General features: G+C 49.2%; 1 pseudogene; it reads right to left on the bottom strand.

The window, feature by feature from the left end:
• The window catches only part of LOC120923201, a 35,904-nt pseudogene extending 17,125 nt beyond the window's left edge, over positions 1–18,779 (bottom strand).
• Positions 18,780–19,090: the final 311 nt, after the last annotated feature.

The raw sequence follows: 19,090 nt of genomic DNA, 5'->3' as shown, positions 1-19,090 counted from the left end.
CACCTAATGCGGCACTGCAGATGTTCCCGTGCCAGCCAGTCTCCTCATGCCCCTTCTGGATCCTGAGAGGGGCATCCAATAGGAAATGTCCATGTCAGGCAGTAATCTGGACACCAAAGAAAGGCCCCACCATTTTTTCCACAATAGGAGTGGAGACTCAAGACTGGACAGCAGCTCAAAGGGCATTTTTTTCCCTCTAACAATAGGAATTATTTAGAGCGGGGGTCTTCAAACTTTCCGAACAAAGGGTCAATTTACTGCCCTTCATGCCCCATCATTGGTGTCAGTGGGAGGAATAGTGCCCCATCATTGGTGTAAGTGGGGGGAAATAGTGCCCCATCATTGGTGTAAGTGGGGGGAAATAGTGCCCCATCTTTGGTGCCAGTGGGAGGAATAGTGACCCATCTTTGGTACCAGTGGGGGGAAATAGTGCCCTATTATTGGTATCAGTAGGAAGAATAGTGTCCCATAATTGGTATTAATGGGAGGAATAGTGCTCCACTGTTCGTGTCAATGGGGGGAATAGGTCATTGGTGTCAGTGGGAGTAATCGTGCCCCATCAATGGTATCAGTGGGAGGAATGATACCCCATCATTGGTATCAGTGGGAGGAATAGTGCCCCATCATTGGTATTAGTGGGATGAATAGTGCCTCATCATTGGTATCAGTGGGAGGAATAGAGTCCCATCATTAGTATCAGTGGGAGGAATAGTGTCACATTATTGGTAGTGATAAGAGAAATAGTGCCCCTTCATTGGTATCAGTGGGAGGAATAGTGTCTCATTATTGGTATCAATGGGAGGAATAGTGCCCCATCATTGGTATTAGTGGGAAGAATAGTGCCTCATCATTGGTATCAGTAGGAGGAATAGAGTCCCATCATTAGTATCAGTGGGAGGAATAGTGTCCCATCATTGGTATTAGTGGGAGGAATAGTGTCCCATCATTAGTATCAGTGGGAGGAATAGTGTCCCATCATTGGTATCAGTGGGAGGAATAGAGTCCCATCATTAGTATCAGTGGGGGGAATAGTGTCTCATTATTGGTATCAGAGAGAGGAATAGTGCCCCTTCATTGGTGCCAGTGGGAGAATAGTGTCCCATCATTGGTGTCAGTGGGAGGAATAGTGCCCCATCATTGGTGTCAGTGGGAGGAATAGTGTCCCATCAATAGTATCAGTGGGAGGAATGATGCCCTATTATTGGTGTCAGTTGAAGGAATAGTGTCCCATCACTGGTATCAGTGGGAGGAATAGTGTCCCATCACTGGTATCAGTGGGAGGAATAGTGTCCCATCATTGGTATCAGTGGGAGGAATGATGCCTCATCATTGGTATCAGTGGGAGGAATGATGCCTCATCATTGGTATCAGTGGGAGGAATGATGCCTCAAGGGCCGGATAAAGGCAAGCAAAGGACTGTATCTGGCCCCCGGGAGCCAATGTTTGGAGACCTCTGATTTAGAGGGTACATGTGTTGGGATAGAGGGTGATAAGGGGAACAGAAAAGTTCCACAGCCCAGATACAGGAAGCAGACCCGCCCATGTGAGGAGCCCTCTGGAATCTTGCTGATGTGAACTTACACACGGGTCACTTTAGGTGAAATATTTTGAATTTAGCGCGGCGGCAGTGTTTGCTGGACGACGATCCCCTCAGATATCCTGTAGCCGATCGATTTTTTTACTCCGTCTAATTTCCGTTGGCCCTCCCAGAAACGCTCACCTGAGAATAAAGCTTTGTGATGGACAATCTTGCCGGATAGTTCAGGTTCGGGAAGCGTCTCTGTCACCAGGGAAACCCGAACGTGTCCCAGACGTAGAAGATGAGGGAGGAGCGAGGAACGAGCGCCAAATCCCGCAGATCTGCGTAAGAAAATATTAGATCGGCGTGGGAGGAGAAAAAACACGAGACGAGGAAGTCTTCATACCGCATGACTTACCGTGTCGCTGTGCCCCACTCTGTGTACCGGGAGCTCAAACAGCACAGACCCCCCAACGTCCGAGAAACGAACCCGGGAATGTTCATGTCTCCTAAACACAATGAAGGGTCAAGAATGAATAATATGAACCCACCTTACCAAGAAGAGAAGGAAGTGGTCACCACATAAAGGTCTCAAACTCGTGGCCCTCTAGCTGTTGCAAAACTACAAGTCCCATGAGGCATTCCAAGGCTGATAGTAACAAACAAGGGCCGCCATCAGGGGGGTACAGGCAGTACACCTGTAAGGGGCCCGGACGGCAACCCCCTTTTTATTTTCTTTATTATTTTTTTTATAATTTTGTTATTTATATTTATATTTTTTTAATTTTAATTTTTTTTGTTTTTATTAAAGGGCCCAGAGGGCCCCAGTTGGGAACCCCTCTTTATTTATTTATTTTTTTTTATAAAAAAAAAAAAAGTTTTTTTTTTTTTAATTTTACATTATTTTTTCTTTTTATTAAAGGGGCCCAAAGGTCTCCAGGGCCCCTGATGGCAACCCCCCTTCCTTTTTTATTTAATTTTTTATAAAAAAAAATATATTTTATATATATATATATATATATATATATATATATATATATATATATATATATATATGTTTTTATTAAAGGGCCCAGAGGTCCCCAGGGCCCCGGATGGCAAACCCCTTTTTTTATATATATTTTTTTATCAAAAAAAATAGATTTTTTTTTTATATATATAGATTTTTGGTTTTTATTAAAGGGCCCGAGAGCCCCAGTTGGCAACCCCCCTTGTTTTATTTATTTTTTTATAAAAAAAAATGTTTTAATTTTAATTTTTTTTGTTTTATTAAAGGGCCCAGAGGTCCCTAGGTCCCCGGGTGGCAACCCCCATTTTTTTTCCAAAAAAATATTTTTTCATATATTTTTTTTCTTTTATCTTTTAATTAAAGGGCCCTGAGGTCCGCAGGGCCCCAGTGGCAACCCCCTTTTTTTATTTATTTTTTTTATTAAAAAAATGTAATTTTTTTGTTTTTATTAAAGGGCCCAGAGGTCCCCAGGGCCCCTGATGGCAACCCCCCCCCCCCCCTTTTTTTATTTTATTTTTTATTAAAAAAAATATTTATTTTTATATATATATATATATATTTTTTTTTTTTTTTTTTGTTTTGTTTTTATTAAAGGGCCCAGAGGTCCCCAGGGCCCCGGATGGCAAACCCCCTTTTTTTATATATTTTTTATCAAACAAAATAGATTTTTTTTTATATACAGATTTTTTGTTTTTATTAAAGGGCCCGGAGGTCCCAGGGCCCCAGTTGGTAACCCCCCCTTTTTTAATTTATTTTTTTATAAAAAAAAAATAAAAAATTGTTTTTATTAAAGGGCCCAGAGGTCCCCAGGGCCCCCGGATGGCAACCCCCCTTTTTTTTCAATTTTTTTTTTCATTTATGGTTGGAGCCCTACGGCCGACACGGACATGGACACAGACTGGCTAGGACTCACAACATACAATGGACCTGAAGTGTGCGCTAGCCCTAATGGACGGTACGCCAGAATAAGGGGGCATACCCTGTTAAATGATAAATGTTGTGGAGAGGAATGAACCTGGGAATTCCTGTGAAATGGGATGGGGGGGGGTGGGCGAAGTGCGCCGGAAGTCTCGTGCTGAGACAGGAAGCCGACGGAGCCCGGAGGGAGGCGAGGAGATTATATAGGCTCCCCGGGCTCCTCCCATAAACACAGGCCGCTGCTCGCCTTATTACTTATGGTTGGAGCCCTACGGCCGACACGGACATGGACACAGACTGGCTAGGACTCACAACATACAATGGGACCTGAAGTGTGCGCTAGCCCTAATGGACGGTACGCCAGAATAAGGGGGCAAAACATTCAGGTAGGGTTATAGTTTTATTGAGTCAGAACATTAGTGAGCAAGTATGGCGAAGGCTTGTGCCATCTCCGCCTGAGGGTCAGGAATGTACCTAGCGAAGCAGGCAGACTTCCACCTGCCTAGCTTCTTAATGATATGGTCCGGGGACCCCGTGTCGCGAGGGCGGTTGAGGCTGCTCCGATACGAAAGGAGTGGCCCGAATACTGGGTAGGATTGAGGTGCAGAGTCCGAAGGAGGATCCTCACGTGTTTAATGAACTGGCTGGTGTTCAGAGGTTTGTCCGGAAAAGGGAGTAGAGGAGCGGAGTCTGATTGGGCTGGCAAAAGTAAGAGTAGACGGTCCAACACGGATACTGGGCACCAGGCGTTACCTGTCTTGTAAATGGCGATGTCTAAGCCGGGCCTGATTGCTGTGTTTTGGTGGTAGTGAGGTGAAGCGTGAAGCGGTCTTGATGGCGGACCAAGTGTCGTCTGCGCAGGACTTGGCCGGCAGGGCTGTTGAAGGCAAACTCGCTGGGTCGGAGGAAACCATAATACGCTAGGTAGATGGCCGCTTGTATGACCAAGCTAGGCAGGAGGCCAAACGGGGATGTGGCGAGGATGGCGGACAGGTCTCTAAATATGGTGCTGGTAAGTGGGCAGGCGTTTGGCGTTGACAACTGGTTGTTGCTTCCGGACTGCGCGTAGGGCAGCTTTGACTGCGTGGGACGTAAACAGCGAAGGCTTCGCCGGATCGTGTAAGGCCAGAAAGTGCTGGACGCCAGCCAGGTAGAGACGGATAGTGTTGTATGAAAGGGACTGGCAAGTGTGACAGTAGGAGATGAAGGCCAATACGTGCTTGACACTCGGGGTGGTGTTAGCGGAGTGGCGCGTCAAGAAGTTGGTAAAGGTGTCCCAAGCCGTGTGATAGGCTTTGAGGGTATTGCGGGAGAGAGACTGGTTGATCAGCTGGGTAGCTTGCTGTAGGTGCTGTGTCAGTCCAGGGTCAGTTGAGACCAAGGAGGGATAGGGGCTGAAGATGGATCGGCTGCGGGTTTCTGCTGAAAAAAAGAGGCATAATTAAAGCGGGACAAGGCGTCTGCGGCGAGATTACACTTGCCGGGGAGGAAGGTACAATGCACATTGAATTGGTGTAGCAAGGACAGTTGCACTAGCCGACGTAGGAAGGACATTATCACAAGAGACCTGGACCTGCCCTTGTTAATAATGTCGGCTGTGGCCTGGTTGTCGGTGGTGAAGGTAACAGTTTGTCCAGCCCAGCTGTGGCCCCAGAGTTGGGCGGCTGCTACGATTGGGTACAACTCGAACAAGGAGGACGTCTGGGTGAAGCCCGGGATCGCTAGTATTTCTGGCGGCCACGGTCCTGCGAACCAGTGGTGGCCAAAAATAGCTGCAAAACCTGTGGAGGCTGCGGCGTCGGTCACTACTTGTGGGGAAAGGGGTGACACTGGCGGTATAAACATTGATATACCGTTCCAGTTGGTGAGAAATTCTTCCCACATCGAGAGGTCCGCTAAGGCTGCGGTATCCAACCTGAGAATCTGATCAGGGTCCTGTGCATGGGAAAGGAAGACCAGAAGGCGTGACACGAAGGATCGGCCCTGAGGGATGATCTTACTGCAAAGTTTAGCATTCCCAGGAGGGACTGCAGCTGCTTCCTGGTGCAGCCCTGCGTTTGGGTGAAACTATGGAGGACTGCCCTGATGCGGGTCAGTTTGTCGGGGGGGAGGCTGGCTTGCATGGAGGTGGTATTCAGATTAACTCCGAGGAAGGTAATGGAGTGTGCTGGGCCTTCTACTTTGTGTTCTGCAAGGGGGACGTTGAGATTTTTGAAGACGAGTCTCAACTTTGGAGGTCTCCTGGAGGCGTGTCGGGTCGTTCAATTAGCAAAAAGTCATCCAAGTAGTGGATGACTTGTTGACAATGGGCTTGGTGCACGAGAATCCAGGTGAGAGTCTGTGCGAAGGTGTCGAAGAGCCAGGGACTAGACTTGGAGCCAAACGTCAGCTTGGTGGCGAAGTAGTATGACTCTCTCCATTTCATGCCATGCCAACACCAGAGGGACGGGTGGATAGGCAAGAGTTTAAAGGCGTCTGAGATGTCGGCCTTGGAGAGCCAGGTGCCCGTGCCGGTTTTAATTATGGCTTGGATTGCCATGTCTACAGACGCGTATTTTAGTGAGAACTCCTCCGAGGGGATCAAGGAGTTCAGGCTGGGGGTGGGGGAAGAATGAGGCGCAGACAGATCGTAAACTAAACGTGTTTTATTTGAAAACTTGCCCTTGACAAGCCCAATAGGGCTGACTCTCCAGGTGCTGAAGGGGGGTGTGGTGAAGGGGCCTATGATGAAGCCTCGCTCTAGCTCTGTCTGTAAGAGCTGGTCTATGGCCTGCTCGTCTGTGGCGGCTGAGCGCAGGTTTCTACATTCGTGCGTTGTGTGGGGTAGTGAAATGAGGCCTGTGTGGAACCCTTCTGTGAAGCCTTGGACGAGGAAGGTGGTGAGGGAGGGGGTGGGGTGGGAGGTGAGGTAGAGTTCCAGCCAGGGGATGTTAATGCGGCCTAGTCAGGTCTTCTTTTGTTGCTTGACTAGGCATAGGGTCCTGGGGTGCGCTCTATGGCACGTAAGGCAGACATGGAGCAGACGGCATTGGCTGAAGTTGCAGGAGCCATGGTTAAAATTATTGCAGATGGCCGCGCCGCCTAGCGTCTGTACTGGGCGTCCGAACTTGTCGGCCTGGGACGTCTGCTGGGTGGCCGGTAGGCACGGAGCTGCCCTCGAGGTCGAGGGGAGTTCGAACGGGCGAGTGTTGGAGGTGGTGCTGGCGGTGTTGGCGCACCAGGTGGCGGTGTGAGTGGAGGACTGGCAAACAGCGCATAATGGTGAGCGCAGGCCAGCAAAGTGACGGCAGAACAGCTCGGTGTCCATGAGACTCCAATCTGTAGCTGTCTGGAACTGCAGCAGCCTGGCCGCTGCTTTGGCTGAGAAGGAGCGGTGGTAGTCATAGAATGAAAACCCTCCGTACTTGTAGCCCAGATCCACTATGGTGTGGAGATAAAGGTCCAGCTCTTCCCTCCTACTGGGGGAGGCGGAGCATAGGACGTCTCTGAGCATGCCAAAGGCCAAGGCGAATTCCGGGACGATAGTTTACGGTTAAGCCTTGGGTCTTTGGCCTTGAGGACCACTGAGACGTCTCCCCAGGCGTAGGCCTTGTTCTCGGCTAGGTCGTGTACTGAAATGAGGAGGGAGGCTAGGTTGATGTCCTTGCCGTCCAGGATGTCCTTCCTGATGTTGGCAGGTACCAAGTGGGCTGGGAGGACTACGGAGCACTTGCCTGCGGGTGTAAGCGGGAGAGGTATTTGCGGTTGTACTGTCGACGGGGTGAGCGTGGATGGATCGGGGGTAGCTGTAGGTGGGCGAGCCTCCAGAAGCATCATTCTCGTCTGTACGTCTGTAATAGTGGTGGAGAGTGTTGCGACCATGTTGTGGAGTTGGGACACGGTGGTGGATATGGAGTGTAGCGAGGTTCGCTGGGTGCTCGGTCCGGGTGAGGCTGGTGGGGAGTTGTTTGAAGCAGGAGGTGGGAACAGGAGCCTGAAGAGTTCTGCCTTCCTGGCTGTGGACGGAAAGGGCACATGCTTGCGCCTCAACTCCGCTGTTAACTTGGGGATGGTCCATCCCCTGAAGGAGCATGCGCTGCCGCTCTCTGAAGCGGGGGGCGGTGAGGAAGGGGCAAAAAGGTCTTCGCTGCCGTCCTGAGACATGACTCAGGGTAAGTCGTGCCCTGGGTACGGAGTCTTGTCTACGAGGTCGGGGTGGGACGAGCGGGAACCTGCAGGGGTGAGATAAAACGGGTTGTTTCCGTGTCCTGCCGGGGATGGGGGATCCCCCTTTTTTTTTTTTACCTGTAGAAATTACTGAATCTGATGTGCAGGGGGAGCTGGCGAGTTTGACTGACCTGTGGAGAAATGACAATACATAAGGACGGGGGCTAGCCAAGCTCGAATGTTGTAAGCGACCGACGAAGGGGGTGAGGCGGCGATAGCTTGGTGGCCGAAATGTCCCATGACAGAGGCCTGAAGCGGTGCGTTGCGGGTGTGGCTGACAACGCGGGGGCTCTGGAGCATGTGCTGAAATGAGGGTGACACTGTTGGGGAACGTTCGAGGCAAGCCTGCCTGCGGGAACGTGCAAGGGTTGGGAGCTAGACGTGTGTCAAGGAAATGAGTGACAGAAATTCCCATGGCAGAGATACGAATCTCTGGAGCATGTGCTGAAATGGGGCTAAGAAGAGAGGGGTATGTTTAGGGTCAGGACTGTGTGTGGGGATGTGTGTGGAGTTGCTGGGGCGTGTTTGTGGTAGGGCGAGTAGCTGAAATGACCCATGACAGAGGCATGAACCGGTGCACTGTGATTGTGAGTGACTACCGGGCTCTGGAGCATGTACTGAAAGGGGGCCACGGCGGATTCGGCCATGTGTGGAATGGGGTGAAGCTGCAGCTGAGAAGGTGCTTGTGTACCCCCAAGACGTACTGCAGCTGGGCAAGTGAGGGAACGTCCCACGAGGGAGGCGTGACAACGTGTTGTCATGTGGTTGGCGACTGCCGAGCTGTGGAGCGTGAGCTGGGAGTGAGGCCGCTACTGACCAGGGGTGCCGCCGCTGGTATGCGTGCGGGCGTGACGGGTGAGGAGCGCAGGCTGTGTGGAGGCCTGCCTTGGAGGCAAGTGGGGTGTGTTTGGAATTGCTGTAAAGCAAGTGGGATAACAAATTAATGGGCTGCGTTTAAAATGCACGATGATGCACAGCCTAACAAACAAGGTGTGTGCCTCGTGCATTGCGGTGCAGTGAAAGGGGTGTGCAGTGCAAGGCTGGATGAGGTGTGCATAAACAAAACAACACAAAAACAATGGCAGTTAAAACAGTATGACTATGCAAAATGGGAATCTAGACAAGTGTTGTGTCTTCAAATGTGCGGACATGTGGCATGTGCTTGAACGCATGAGATGCAATGGTGACAGGGATAAGCTGACAAGATTGACAGCACAGAGAACCAAACATGTGTCATGTAAAAGAAGTGCCGTGCATAGTCAGACACTTTAAAATAAGGCTCATATTGAATTTCAATTATTTTTAGGAAAGTATAAATGAATACTTAGTATACAAAAGTACTAATTGGTGGCCCTCTAATAATAGTACAACCCTGCGCTTTAGGAGTAAACAACAAAGTCCAAGCAATAAAAAATCTAACCAGATAAAACACAATAAATAATGATAAAAGCAGCTGCTTAAAATAAATGTCACTTGATAAAAGCAGAAAAATAAAAACAGCCCGCACAGAGCATGTAAATAGTCCTGCAGCAGCGCTGCAAACCTCTAGTTTGAAAAAAGATAAAAGCTGTGTAGGATGACCCGATCAGATGTAGCTTAAGTGTGTGCTCCAATCACCAGAAAGGCATTCACCACGTGGGGGGATATAGGGTCCCCTTCGGGGGAAACACTCACCAGATGGTTTCTTTACACTCGCATTTCCATATATATCGCCTCACGTGTCACCTCAGATGCTTGGAAACTGCATACCCCTCTCCTATCTTGATCACCGTTACTGTATTCACTTCCCGGGTGTAGTGTCCGCAGGTGTATGAGGGAATGAAAAAACCATATAGTGCAATATCGTTTTTGAATTTTTAATGTCACCCCAAAAAACAGATATACACTAGTCCCCTCATAAAAACATGCGTACCAGAAAATAGATTAAGTCAGGCACATAAATATATGTGGATGTTTCATTTGCATTTCTCACTGTTTAGTGTAGGACCCCTGAAGACCGCTCTGGAGACCTTCCTGTAGCTGTCACTTCCTAGTTCCTCACTCAGTGGAACGCATACGTCACTTCCGGTCGGATGCTGGATAGAGCGCTGCTATCCAGCATCCGACCGGAAGTGACGTATGCGTTCCACTGAGTGAGGAACTAGGAAGTGACAGCTACAGGAAGGTCTCCAGAGCGGTCTTCAGGGGTCCTACACTAAACAGTGAGAAATGCAAATGAAACATCCACATATATTTATGTGCCTGACTTAATCTATTTTCTGGTACGCATGTTTTTATGAGGGGACTAGTGTATATCTGTTTTTTGGGGTGACATTAAAAATTCAAAAACGATATTGCACTATATGGTTTTTTCATTCCCTCATACACCTGCGGACACTACACCCGGGAAGTGAATACAGTAACGGTGATCAAGATAGGAGAGGGGTATGCAGTTTCCAAGCATCTGAGGTGACACGTGAGGCGATATATATGGAAATGCGAGTGTAAAGAAACCATCTGGTGAGTGTTTCCCCCGAAGGGGACCCTATATCCCCCCACGTGGTGAATGCCTTTCTGGTGATTGGAGCACACACTTAAGCTACATCTGATCGGGTCATCCTACACAGCTTTTATCTTTTTTCAAACTAGAGGTTTGCAGCGCTGCTGCAGGACTATTTACATGCTCTGTGCGGGCTGTTTTTATTTTTCTGCTTTTATCAAATAAATGAATACTTGCCTGCAGTTTGGCTTTAATATTGACGCATGTTAAGAACTTTGGGCAAAACTTGAAAATCTATAGTTTACAATATTTGCAAAGGAAGAGAAGCTTTAAAGTGCTGCATCCTCATTGCTGTAATTTACTGGAATGGTATCTGCTTAATACGATGCTATGCCAAGTTTCCCAAAGCTGGCATCTGGGATCACTATGTATGTAGTAGTACAACACATTGGTGAATATTATTATGGTAGAATGGAAATAAACGACTGCACCCATTGTGGTTGAATGTTTGGAACCGTGCTCAGCCATCAGTTAGTATGGAGGTGTCCCCTGGGTGCCCACCTAGAGTACATATGAAATGGGGGACATTAGCCTGGGTATGGGAAGTCATGCGTGTGGAGGGGGCGGAAATGAGACCTCCGGTGTAGGTGGGGGTTGAGTGTGGAAGGAGGGGAGCCTACCTTAACGCCGGTCGGGCGGGTGTGAAGCGAGCGGATGCCTCGGTGTCTGCAGTGACAGCTGAGTCGGCTGAGAGGCGTGGATGCGGCTGGACAGCGCGGATACGACGAGTGACGCGATGACGCAATCGAAGTGCGCCGGAAGTCTCGTGCTGAGACAGGAAGCCGACGGAGCCCGGAGGGAGGCGAGGAGATTATATAGGCTCCCCGGGCTCCTCCCATAAACACAGGCCGCTGCTCGGCCTTATTACATATATTTCTTTTCTTTTACCTTTTTATCAAAGGGCCCCAGGGCCCCGGATGGCTAGCCCCCCCCCCCCCCCGACCTCAATTTGCAGTGACAGCAACCCCGCTTCTTAATTCGTGGCACCCCGCCCCCCCTCCTCAATTTGAGGCCCCCCCCCCCGTTCATGCCTGAAGCTGTGTAAGGGGCCCCATAATTCCTGATGACGGCCCTGGTAACATGCATGACTCCCACAGGCAGAGGCATGATGGGACTTGTAGTTTCGCAACAGCTGGAGGGCCTCTGTTTCATCACATATGGCGACCCATCACATTTGGCTACCCGCTGGAGTGCGCATGCATATGCATGCATATGCATTCCAACACTTTAAAAAATGCTAAATTCTCATCGAAAAGCAATTACTCAAACGTTCACAAATTCCTTTTCAGCTAAATTCTCTAGCTATATTCTTTGTCACATTCAGCTACCCATCACGTTTGTAAAAGTGTTGGAATGCATATGGCGGCGTCGCGCATGCGCACTCCGAATGAGATGGGTAGCCATATGTGACGAAACACCTCCACTTTGAGACTCCTGACTAATGCCCCATGCACACGAGACGCAGATGCAAACTCATCTAAACACACAATTTCAAATGCAACAAATGGCGTTTAAAACGCCCGTCTTTGCCGCAAATTTCGTGGCGTTTTACAGCGTTTGCGTTTATAAGCGTTTGGTTAAGAAACATCATAAGACCCTCCCTAAGCTCAAAAAACAGTATTATTTAACCATTTCAGCCATTTTGTGAGACCAGAGTGAGTAGTAGCTGAGAGAGCAGCAGTGTACTTGTATTTAGCGTGTCACTTGCCACATCACCTGCCACAAGCTGCGGATTGTCCACTTGCCACGTCATCTGCCACGCCATCTGCCACAAGTTGTGAATTGTCCACTTGCCACGTCATCTGCCACAAGTTGTGAATTGTCCACTTGCCACGTCATCTGCCACGTCACCTGCCACAAGTTGTGGATTGTCTACTTGCCATGTCACCTGGCCACGTCACCTGCCACGTCACCTGGCCACATCACCTGCCACGTCACCTGGCCACGTCACCTGCCACAAGTTGTGGATTGTCCACTGGCTACGTCACCTTCCATGTCACCTGGCCACGTCACCTGCCACAAGTTGTGGATTGTCCACTTGCCACGTCACCTGGCCATGTCACCTGCCACATCACCTGCCACAAGTTGTGGATTGTCCACTGGCCACGTCACCTGCCACGTCAACTGGCCACATCACCTGCCACGTCAACTGGCCACGACACCTGCCACAAGTTGTGGATTGTCCACTTACCACGTTACCTGGCCACGTCACCTGCCACAAGTTGTGGATTGTCCACTTGCCACGTTACCTGGCCACGTCACCTGCCACAAGTTGTGGATTATCCACTTGCCAAATCACCTGGCCACGTCACCTGCCACAAGTTGTGGATTGTCCACTTGCCACGTCACCTGCCATAAGTTGCGGATTGTCCACTTGCCATGTCACCTGCCACATCACCTGTTCACATCACCTGGCATGTCACCTGCCACATCACCTGTTCACATCACCTGGCACGTCACCTGCCACAAGTTGTGGATTGTTCACTTGCCACATCACCTGGCATGTCACTTGCCACGTCACCTGCCACAAGTTGTGGATTGTCCACTTGCCACGTCACCAGGCCATGTCACCTGGCCACATCACCTGCCACAAGTTGTGGATTGTCCACAATGCAATGCAAGCAATTACATTTTTTTATGTATTTTTATGTTTTTTCATCATTTGCCATAATTTTTGAGATTTCTAATGTAAAAAAATAGGTCACCTTTAAAAACGCCTATAAACGAAATCGCGGCAAAACGCCGGTACCGCTGTTTGCCAAGTTTTGCCGCGTTTTGCCGCGATGTACAGACCTGGGAGCTCAGCACAGGGATGGCGGGAACCCCTCATAATGGGCACAGCGGGTGTACAGACCCGGGAACTCAGCACAGGGATGGTGGGAACCCCTCATAATGGGCACAGCGGGTGTACAGACCCGGGAACTCAGCACAGGGATGGTGGGAACCCCTCATAATGGGCACAGCGGGTGTACAGACCCGGGAACTCAGCACAGGGATGGTGGGAACTCCTCATAATGGGCACAGCAGGTGTACAGACCCGGGAACTCAGCACAGGGATGGTGGGAACCCCTCATAATGGGCACAGCGGGTGTACAGACCCGGGAACTCAGCACAGGGATGGTGGGAACTCCTCATAATGGGCACAGCAGGTGTACAGACCCGGGAACTCAGCACAGGGATGGTGGGAACCCCTCATAATGGGCACAGCAGGTGTACAGACCTGGGAACTCAGCACAGGGATGGTGGGAACCCTTCATAATGGGCACAGCGGCTGTACAGACCCGGGAACTCAGCACAGGGATGGTGGGAACCCCTCATAATGGGCACAGCAGGTGTACAGACCCGGGAACTCAGCACAGGGATGGTGGGAACCCCTCATAATGGGCACAGCGGGTGTACAGACCCGGGAACTCAGCACAGGGATGGTGGGAACCCCTCATAATGGGCACAGCGGGTGTACAGACCCGGGAACTCAGCACAGGGAGTTCTGAGCCGGACGTACGCCTTACAGCAGGAGTTGTTCTGAGCCGGAGTTGTAAGCCGGACGTACGCCTTACAGCAGGTGTACAGACCCGGGAACTCAGCACAGGGATGGTGGGAACCCCTCATAATGGGCACAGCAGGTGTACAGACCCGGGAACTCAGCACAGGGATGGTGGGAACCCTTCATAATGGGCACAGCAGGTGTACAGACCCGGGAACTCAGCACAGGGATGGTGGGAACCCCTCATAATGGGCACAGCAGGTGTGCAGACTTGGGGACTCAGCACAGGGATGGTGGGAACCCCTCATAATGGGCACAGCAGGGGTACAGACCTGGGAACTCAGCACAGGGATGGTGGGAACCCCTCATAATGGGCACAGCAGGTGTGCAGACTTGGGGACTCAGCACAGGGATGGTGGGAACCCCTCATAATGGGCACAGCAGGGGTACAGACCTGGGAACTCAGCACAGGGATGGTGGGAACCCCTCATAATGGGCACTAACAATAATACACTGGAATAAGTTATGTGAGAAGAGAACCACAAATCAGCAGGAACCATCATACCCTTTATAATCGATGGAGAACAGTATATTGGAACGCAGCAGGCTAAACTTAGCTTTGGCGATGCCGCTCATCGCTGGAGGTCCGCCATGGTCTGATCCGGTCAAAAAAGCAACAAATTCTGTGAAAACAGAATGTAGGTAAATACCATGTAGGGTGGAGTATTGATCACCGGTATGTGACCCCCAGAGACACACGGGAAATACATCACACACCAATTATTGATGACACTTTGAAGGTCCAACATCCCAATCACATTTATTTCTGTGTCTGGAATCATCTCAGATACAGAGCTTACAATGAATCCACAGCTATCAGTAAATCTATGGCCAGTTTTTGCGATTCGGCACTGCGTTGGTTTAACTGACAATCGCGCGGTCGTGCGACGTGGCTCCCTAACAAAATTGGCGTCCTTTTTTTCCCACAAATAGAGCTTTCTTTTGGTGGTATTTGATCACCTCTGCGGTTTTTATTTTTTGCGCTATAAACAAAAATAGAGCGACAATTTTGAAAAAAATCAATATTTTTTACTTTTTGCTATAATAAATATCCCTCAAAAACATATAAAAAAAATGTTTTCCCTCAGTTTAGGCCGATACGTATTCTTCTACATATTTTTGGTAGAAAAAATCGCAATAAGCGTTTATCGATTGGTTTGCGCAAAATTTATAGGGCCAGATTCAGAGAGATCGGCGCATCTTTAGATAGGCGTAGCGCATCTCATATGCGCTACGTCGACGTAACATTGAGAGGCAAGCTGAGTATTCACAAAGCACTTGCTCCCATATTTACGTCGGCTTAACGTAAATGGGCCGGCGTAAGCCTGCCTAATTCAAAGTAGCAAAGCAGTGGGCGTGTTGTATTATAATGAAGCATGACCCCATGTAAATGCATGGCCGAACGAACGGGCATGCTCAGAATCATGTCGAATCTACTCCCTAAGATACGCCACCTCCATTCATACGACGTGAACGTAACCTACGCCCAGCCCCATTCACGTATGACTTACGTAAACGACATAAAATAAGACGCTGTTCCCGCACCCATACCTTAACATGACTTACGCCTGCTTTATGAGGGGTAAACTTAAGCCGGACGTACGCCTTACGTAAACGGCGTAGCTTACTGCGACGGGCGCAAGTACGTTCATGAATCGGCGTATCTAGCTCATTTACATATTCGACGCGTAAATCAACGGAAGCGCCACTAAGCGGCCAGCATAAATATGCACCCAAGATACGACGGCGTAGGAGACTTACGTCGGTCGTATCTTGCCAAAATTCAGGCGTATCTGATTTCCTGAATAAGCGTATAGATACGACGGCGCACATTTGGACTTACGATGGCGTATCTGGAGATACGTCGTCGTAAGTCCTTTCTGAATCCGGCCCATAGCGTTTTACAAAATAGGGGATAGTTTTATTGCATTTTTATGATTTTTTTTTTTTGCTACTAATGGCGGCGATCAGCGTTTTTTTTTCGTGTCTGCGACATTATGGCGGACTCTTCGGACAATTTTGACACATTTTTGGGACCATTGTCATTTTCACAGCAAAAAATGCATTAAAAATGCATTGTTTACTGTAAAAATGACAATTGCAGTTTGGGAGTTAACCACAAGGCGGCGCTGAAGGGGTTAAGTGTGACCTCATCTGTGTTTCTAACTGTAGGGGGGTGTGGCTGTAGGTGTGATGTCATTGATTGTGATTCCCTATATCAGGGAACACACGATCAATGACAGCGCCACAGTGTAGAACGGGGAAGCCGTGTTTACACACAGCTCTCCATGTTCTTCAGCTCCGGGGACAGATCGCGGGACTCCAGCGGCGATCAGGTCCGCGGGTCACGCGGCCGCGGTCACAGAGCTTCAGACCGGGTCACGCCGCGACCCACGGCTGGGCACTTAAAGAGGACGTACCTGTACGTGCATGTGCCCAGCCGTGCCATTCTGCCGACGTATATGTGCAGGAGGCGGCCCTTAAGTGGTTGAATCACGGCATTGTAGGTGCGCGCTCCGGCTGCAAGCTCCGTGAGTATGACCGCGGGACCCGCGGACTCAATGTCTGCCGGGTGCCCACGATCGTGTCACAGAGCTGCAGAACAGGGAGATGCCATTGTAAGGCATTTCCCTGTTCTGCCTAGTGACAGGACACTGATCGTCTGTTCCCTGTGATCGGGAGCAGTGATTAATGTCATGTCGCTGGTAGCACAGCACCCGCACAGGTAGAATCACTCCCTAGGACACACTTAACCCCTTCCCCGCCCCCTAGTAGTTAACCCCTTCCCTGCCAGTCACATTCACACAGTAATCAGTGCATTTTTATAGCACTGATTGCTGTATAAATGACAATGTTCCAAAATAGTGTCCGATGCGTCCGCCATAATGTCGCAGTCACGACAAAAATCGCTGATCGTCGCCATTACTAATAAAAAAAACAAAAAAATGCCATAAAACTATCCCCTATTTTGTAGACGCTATAACTTTTGCGCAAACCAATCAATAAACGCTTATTGTAATTTTTTTTACCAAAAATATGTAGAAGAATACGTATCGGCCTAAACTGAGGAATTTTTTTTTAGATTTTTGGCACTGTATTTGGCCAGAGGTGCGGGGGCGCCAAAGCCGATCGGAGCCATTACGGAAGTACTCTGAAGAACTCAAGCCTTTCCGAGGTTTTCTGTGTTCAGTCGAGCTGTCCCCGAGCCTTTCCAAGTATTTCCAAGGCTCTCTGGCGCCCCCACCTCTGGCCGTATGCAGTATTGCATGCCATAGAAGTCAATGCGGAACAAATTATCTTCGTTTTTATTGACTTCTATGGGACAACTCGCTTTGATATGCGAGTACTTTAGATTACGAGTGTTCTCCTGGAACGGATTATGCTCGTAATCTGAAGTTCCACTGTAATAAATGCAAATTTTTTACCTGCTAAATCTGTGCTAGGATGTTTTTTTTTTGGGGGGGGGGGGATTTGTGCTGGGAGATTCGGGGAACGGGGGGAAAAGATTTGAGCTTGGAGGGGCGATTTTGGGGGGTGGGGGTTGGGGGTGTATTTGTACAGGGAGGGGAAATGAATCTTTGGGGATAAGCATGCAGATTAGTGCTCAATTTTTTTTTTGGGGGGGAGGTGGCTGACACATAATGCTCATACATCTTGTGGGGGTGGGGCAGTTTGGCATGTTAGGCCTGGGCTCTAGATGACCTTGTCCCGGGAATTACGGGGGAAGAATTGTTTACTCCCACTGATGCCAGAACAGTTTCTACTAATGGCCACAGTCCGGCCCCCCAAAAGTCTGAAGGACAGTAAAGTGGCCCCTTGTTTGGAAAGTTTGGAGACCCCCGAGCTTGATGATTCTGGACATCCTCAAGCTAGGAAATGACATATACAGTGGAACCTCGGATTACGAGCATAACCCGTTCCAGGAGAATGCTCGTAATCCAAAGCACTCGCATATCAAAGCGAGTTTCCCCATAGAAGTCAATGGAAACGAAAATAATTCATTCTGCATTGACTTCTATGGCATGCAATACCGCATGTGGCCAGAGGTGGGGGGGGTGCCGGAGAGCCTCGAAAACACTCCAAAAGGCCCAAGGACAGCTCGCAAACCAAGTCAGGATTTTTTTTTAAACGGCGCTCGTATTGCAAAACGCTCGTTAACCCCGTTACTCGCAGTCCGAGGTTTCACTGTACTTGATTCCTGTAACTGAAGCATGTGGAAAGAAAAAAAATGGAATCTCCACGCCTTTACCTGTCCAGCTGTCCTCAACACCATCATCATCATCAGAGCTCAGGTAGGAACTATCGTTGTGCAGGTCATCGTCCTTTTCCTGGAAATAATCAAACTCATTGACTACAACCTCTGACTTCTTCAGAGGAGGTGGAACGGCCGGAGCTGGAAGAGACACAAGATAAAAATTAGTTCCATAAAGTGCTGGAAAAAAATATAATATAATGTGAGATCCATAAAGTCAGATGGGAGTCTATCAGGGTCAGGACTCAGGAGAGACATCCCAGAAGACAGAGGTTGGCCTTACTCTTGGGGCACACCCGACAGCACTGCCCCAGGACCTCCACAGGATTGGCACAGGCTGGCGGAGGGCAATGACTTCTGATGTTCTTACAGCTGATCTTCCCGGATTCCTTTTCCCAACGACTCCGCTGCTAAAACAAGGATAAAGGAAGTAAGTCGAAGAAATTGTGCAGCACAAAGGCCCCCCCGAGCTTGGGCCACCCCTCTATTACTTCGGCCAGAGATACTGAAGCCAGAGGATAAATATAACAGCCAGACAACTAGCATTTCCAGGATATTAACAATGGCAATCCTTGTATTTAGCCTCACCTGATAACAATGAGCCACTAGGCCACCAAAGTTCTAGCAGACCTTAACTTACCACCTCACAGCGGCACAACACACAGTAAGCGACCCCAAAGGGTTTTCCCAGGTCTGGATGCCAAGTGTCCTCCAGCGAGAATATTTTACCACCAAAATGACAACCTAAAGAAAAAAGACCATAGTGAGAATCCAGGCTTTCCCCAGAAGTTCCTAGGGGTAACTTGAGTTACGAAGGCCCTTCGCCACTGACCACAAATGTAAGATGCCCTTTACCACTGACCATCAATTTAAAGAGGTCACTCTCGCATGACCTCCAATATAGGGGGCTCTTCTCTACTGATCACCAATATATGTTGGTCCTTCTTCCACCGACCACCAATATATGTTGGTCCTTCTTCCACCGACCACCAATATATGTTGGTCCTTCTTCCACCGACCACCAATATATGTTGGTCCTTCTTCCACCGACCACCAATATATGTTGGTCCTTCTTCCACCAACCACCAATATATGTTGGTCCT

This window comes from Rana temporaria, unplaced genomic scaffold, assembly GCF_905171775.1.
Source record: "Rana temporaria unplaced genomic scaffold, aRanTem1.1, whole genome shotgun sequence".
Lineage (NCBI taxonomy): Eukaryota > Metazoa > Chordata > Amphibia > Anura > Ranidae > Rana > Rana temporaria.
This window is presented reverse-complemented; position numbering and strand designations above follow the sequence as displayed.